Source organism: Myotis nattereri (assembly GCF_964212035.1).
Source record: "Myotis nattereri genome assembly, chromosome: Y".
Classification (NCBI taxonomy): domain Eukaryota; kingdom Metazoa; phylum Chordata; class Mammalia; order Chiroptera; family Vespertilionidae; genus Myotis; species Myotis nattereri.
Window position 1 is genome coordinate 8362515 of NC_138094.1, and position 4838 is coordinate 8367352.

At 53.5% G+C, this 4838-nt stretch overlaps 1 pseudogene across 1 annotated transcript; it reads right to left on the reverse strand.

The window, feature by feature from the left end:
* Positions 1 to 3296: 3296 nt before the first annotated feature.
* Positions 3297 to 4048, reverse strand: LOC308512448 (TCF3 fusion partner-like; annotated as a pseudogene). Its single transcript has one exon. The product of its transcript is annotated as a TCF3 fusion partner-like (transcript).
* Between the last annotated feature and the right edge of the window lie 790 nt (positions 4049 to 4838).

Below are 4838 nucleotides of genomic sequence, written 5' to 3' on the forward strand. Positions count from 1 at the left end.
GCTGGAGCCTCAGAGCTAAAGCTGGCCCAGAATTAAAAAAAAAGAAAAAGAAAAAAGGAGCAGTTGGGAGCTTCAGTCCCAGCCTGAAAACAGCCCTCAGCCCCTCACCCAGACTGGCCAGGCACCCCAGTGGGGACCCCCACCCTGAAGGGTGTGTGACCAGCTGCAAACATCCCCTCATCCAGGCTGGCCAGGCACCCCAGTGGAGACCCCCACCCTGATCCAGAACACTCTTCAGGGCAAACCAGCCAGCCCCACCCATGAACCAGTTCTCTATTCTATATAGTAAAAGGATAATATGCCTCCCAGCACCAGGATCAGCGGAGCCAAGGGGCCTCCCTGCACCAGGATCAGCGTGACAGGGGGCAGCGCCCAAACCCCCTGATTGCCCTTCTCTGTGGGTGATAGAGGGCGGCGCCCCAACCCCCCACCATGGGCCCTGCTCTGTGTGTGATGGGGTAGAGTCATAACCTCCCCATCGGCCCTGCCCTGAGTGTGACAGTGGTGGCGCCCCAACCCCCCTGATCGGCCCTGCTCTGTGGGTGATAGAGAGTGGCGCCCCAATCCCCTGATCCGCCCTGCTCTGTGTGTGACAGGGGGTGTTGTGCCAACTCCCCTATAGGCCCTACTCTTTTAGTGACAGGGTGATGCTCCCCAACCCCCTGATGGGCCCTGCTCTGTGCGTGACAGGTGGGGGGGGTGAGTTCCCCAACCCCCTGATCGGCCCTGCTCTGTGCGTGACAGGGGGCAGTGCCCCAACCCTCTGATCAGCCCTGCTCTGTGCGTGACAAGGGTTGGTGCCACCACCTCCCCATCGACCCTGCCTTGAGTGTGACAGGGGACGGTGCCCCAACCCCCCAATTGGCCCTACTCTGAGCATGACTGAGGGTGGCATCGCAACCTCCCAATCCGCCCTGCTCTGTGCATGACAGGGGGTGGTGCCCCAAATCCCAGTGGGCCCTGCTCTGAGCCCAACCAGGGGCTGCACCGAGAGATTGGGCCTGCCTTCTGCCACCCGGGAGCAGGCCTAAGCCAGCAGGTCGTTATCTCCCAAGGGGTCCCAGACTGCGAGAGGGCACAGGCCAGGCTGAGGGACCCCCCCCCCCCCACCTGAGTGCACAAATTTTTGTGCACCGGGCCTCTAATAAATATATAAAGATATACTTTGTGCTTCCAACAATCATACGTATTGAGGAAATGTGGAGACCAAATAACTACAACTGAATCAATAGGATGCAATTACTGTAGTTCCTCGCATTACATTGTTGACACGTTCCTGAAGTGGGATGTAATGCAATATTCGCGTAAGTCAGAACCCACCTACATAAGCACGTATGTCACTCACATGGAGTACACATACACAGCAGTAATGGCGTGAAACAGTAAAAAAAAAAAAAAAAAAAAAAAAATTAAAAGAAAGATAACAATTCCTGACCTTTACTTGTGGTAAATGAATAATAATAATAATAAAAAAAACCATGAAGCATATATGTACATACGTAGAAATGATCAAACTTTTTTAAAAAATAAATAAATGGGGTATGGAGACGTATCCAGAAAACTTTGTACTTTGAGTCCAACATAACCCAAGGAATGTCTACATTATCTCAACAGGCTGAAAAGTGACCAATGTGGATTCAGATAGTCTGTTTTTAATGAAAACAAGGTTGGGAAGGCACACTTCAAAGAGTCAGGCATTGCAAGTTCCAAATTAGAGCGTGCACATCGTTGTGAAGAAGTAAGGTAAAAGTGACTTATTCATATTAGTAAAGAGATGTTTTAAAATCTAACACTGAGACCCTCACTATAATTTATGTTGGAAAATTGGAAGTATTGATAGCATCAGTGTAGTTAAGAAGAATATGCCTCTGCACTTGAATATAGACAAGCAGCCTTCCCATTTCAATTTTGGATGAGCTAGTGAGCAAAGAAAATTAGTGAAAGGCTCATTTAGTGGCATTAGTGGAAAGAATTAGCACTGAAACATAGTACTGTTTGTGGGAGATGTAATATTTCTCATATTTTGAAGGAGATTAGTGCCCTTCCTATAAGCCATTAAATAATACCACTAAAGAGCAGTAAAATCTATATGGCCATCATTACCAAAATTCAGGTTATACCTTTAAATTATTCAGCATTAGAAGAGAACCATGCTAAATCGGTGATAAATAATAAAATGACTAGAGGCCCGGTGAATGAAATTCAAGTGCTGGTGGCGTCCCACAGCCTGGCCTGCGCCCTCACGCAATCTGGGACCCCTTGGGAGATGTGGGACTGCCAGATTAGGTCTGACACCTCCTGAGGGATGTAGCAGTGCACGAAACGGCAGGCAGCCGGGCAGGAGCCCAAGCTGGAGCCAGGTGCTGTGTTCCCGCTCATCCAGGCCCCACTCCACCTGCCACCACTGCTTCGTAGCCTTGTCACATAGGCAGCAGAGGCTCTTGCTGTCACAGCTGCACTTTCCAGCCTTTAGCCCGGCTTCTGGCTGAGTGATGCTCTCGCTGTGGGAGAGCCTTGACCACCTGGGGGAAGCTCCTGTGTTGAGCGTCTGCGTCCTGGTGGTCGGTGTGCATCGTACCAACCACTCATAATGTCGCTTATGCTTATATATATATATATATATATATATATATATATATATATACACACTAGAGGCCCGGTGCACAAAAATTTGTGCACTCGGGTGGGTCCCTCAGCCCGCCCTGTGCCCTCTCGCAATCTGGGGCCCCTTGAGGGCCCCTTCCCCTGGCTGCTGGCACCAGTTTTCTTCCGGCGCCTGGAACCCAGGCCTTCCCTCTTCGCCAGGAGGGGCGTGCACAGTGGGCTAGGGACTTAGCTCTTTTAAAAATACTTCTGAATGTTTGGTAAATAACCCTGTAGGAATCTCCTTTCTGAAACATGTTGGTTGTTAAGGGCTGATTTGGGTAATCAACAAAATGTATGTTAGAATCCTAATCTCCAGAACCTCAGAATGTACCTGTGTATAGAGATAAGATCTTTAAAGAGGGGATTAGATTAAATTGAGGCAGTTCTAGTGGGACCCTTAGCCCATCTCACTGAAGTCCTTATAAGAAGAGGAATGTTGGGGCCCTGCCTCAGTAGGTCCGGGGGTTCCCAAAGGTGTGGATGGAGTCGGCGACGAAGGAATGACACAGAGGCAGCATTCAGGTGATCATCATGTCCAGGTTCTCTTTTTATTGTCCTGTTACATCTATATTTATACTATTTGATCCTAAAAGCATGCCTCTATAAGCTTTTTTTTGCCAAGGAGAGCATGGGGTCTGTTTATTGGGGGGTCAGTCAAAGGGGGAGCTGGCTAGGGTGGGGTAGGGCAGCTACTTGTCTGGCCCCCAGAAACCCAACTTGTGTCCAAAGCCTCGACCGCTTTGAAGCCAAAGTCTTCCTCCACCTTTATCTGCATGGGGGCCAGCTCCAGAGACAGCGGGACTCACGCCTGGCCCCCTTCCGGTGGCACTCGCCGCCTCTTCCAACCCCTGGGCCCCTCGCCAGGGGCCAGGCTGCTGGCTTCTGCAGGCGCTGGCATCCTCCTGGGCGGGGACAGCCCCTCTTTCTCTGGAGGCTGGTTCTCAGTGTTGCCTGGGGTGGGGGCATCTGTGCCCTGGCTGCCCTCATCCTCCAGTAAGATGGTGAACTGGCTGGCCCAGTAGTTGTCACCGTAGGAGTCCAGAACCTTCATGAGGAACCTCCTCTCCTGCTGGAGTCTCCATGTTATCCTCTATATCTGATGGAGCCTGTTCAGGACCCACTCCTTCGCCTGCTCAATCTCCCTGCAGCGCCTGGTACTTCCTGCGATTAAGTTCCCTTTGGCGCCGCTGTTGCCAGCCTCAGGCTGCCTCCTCCTCTTCCTCTAGCTCCTGGAGGCTGCAGCTGCCCAGACCCCCAGACAGGAACTCCACTTCGGTCTCAAGCTCGCTCTCCAGGATGTGACCACCTTCAGCGGAGGCAGCGCCAGCTCCCAGCCAGGAGGTGCTGAGAACTCCTCAAAGCCCACGGCTGCCATGGACCCCTCTCTCTGCCCCAGCTCCATTTCTCCCTGGCTCCAGGCGCAGAACTTCCAACCTTGCAAGCCTCTAGTTTAAAGTGGCTTGCAAAACTACAGCCCATTGGATTTCACAGCCAGGCACCCAGGCCCGGCTGCTAAGCCTCCTGTGAGTTGTAGTTCTCTATTTCCAGCTTGCCTCCCTGCCCCACCCCCACCCCAGTCCCAACTGAAAGGCCCTGCTGGCTGGACTAACCCTGTGGCCAGGCATCTGAGTCACCTCGGGTCTTTATTCCTGCCCCGACACCACGCCATCTGGCCATGGAGACTCTCCTCTTGGGAGGCCCCTGGGTCTCCTTCTGGGTCTCCTTCTCGGGCCTGGCTGCATCGCCCCCGAACCGGATGGCGTGCCCCAGCTGCTACACAGCCCCGGGCCCTGGGTCTCCTCAGCCTGGGCACCGGATCGTGTTCCCCAGCTGCAACGCAGCTCTGGGTCCTGGGTCTCCTCAGCCTGGGCACTGGATTTCTGACCCAGCAGCGATGCAGCCCCAGCACCTGGGTCGCCTTCTGGGTCTCTTGCTGGGGCCTGGCTGCTTCGCCCCTGGGGTCCAAATGGTGTCCCCAGGCAGCTATGCAGCCTGGCCTCTGGCCCCGCCTCTGGGTGTTCTCCCATCACTGGTGATCAGTGATCTGAGAAGCCACGCTGGGCAGGGAAGAGGCAGACATCTGCCTCTTCCCTGCCCCACCCAGTTTCTCCGATTACTGGCCCAGGGCCAGCAAAGGTGGCCAGGTCCTCCTATCACAGAAGCCAGCAGAGGCAGCCTGGCTTCTCTGAGCA